Genomic DNA, 982 nt, shown 5'->3' with positions numbered 1-982 from the left:
GGGGGCCCGGGGGCCGCGCGGAGGGTTGGGGTCCCGTTGCCGGTCCCCGGTCCGGTACGGGGGCAACACTGAGGGTTGCGATCCGTTGCCGGACATGGAAAAAGACAAAAGACAAAAAAAAAAAAAAAAAAATTACCTGAGAGAGAAGACTGGCTGTGGATTTGGTAAGGGTGGCACCTGGAAGGTGAGAGGACTGAGGAAGCAGCGATGGTCTACTTATTACCCACAGTGTGCCACATGCGGAGCCACCTGTGACTGATGCTCAAGTGGACTGATGGCGCCTTCTAACCCACGAGTCACAGTTCTGAGAGACACATATTGTCTTCCACTATGGGTAATAATCACCCCAGCAGCGAGCATGGTGCCTACACTTCGGGGCTCATCACTCCCTGACTTAACCTCAACCCAACCACCCCCATGGCTGCCCATGTATATACAGGGTAGATACTCAGTAAGTAATCGTTGACTAAATGCTTGGATAAGGTTGACTTCATCCATTCATTCAGTTTGCAAAGTCCATTCCCCTGACTCTCAGGCAGAACAATTTCCATTTACCCTTTAGAGTCTGGGTTTGGGCAGTGGGCAGTTATCCCAGTTCAAGGGCTGTGAAACCTCAAATAAGCACATTCACTATACCACATGATTCATCTTCAAAGAACTTTCCCATCTGAAACTAATTAATCCTCCCCACATCCCTGTGAGGTAATCACCGTGTGATCATCAGCAGGGTATAAGGAAGAAGCTGGGGATGAGGAGGTTACAGGCTGTGCCAAAGGTTATTAAGGATGTCTGCAGGGGAATGAAGTCATAATGCAATAATCCCAGGTTCAGTTTCTCTGCCTTTCACCATGCTTTGACCACCTGATCATTCTCTGGGCTTTGGTGAAGGTGTAGACAGTCTAGCAGTTGTGAGCATTTCAAAGAAAAGAAGTGATTATTATATGCCCCTGTTAAACATTTCAGATGTCTTCCCTACAATAAC

Source organism: Galeopterus variegatus, unplaced genomic scaffold, assembly GCF_000696425.1.
Source record: "Galeopterus variegatus unplaced genomic scaffold, G_variegatus-3.0.2 Scaffold3651, whole genome shotgun sequence".
Classification (NCBI taxonomy): Eukaryota; Metazoa; Chordata; class Mammalia; order Dermoptera; family Cynocephalidae; genus Galeopterus; species Galeopterus variegatus.
Note: the sequence above shows the minus strand (reverse complement) of the source record.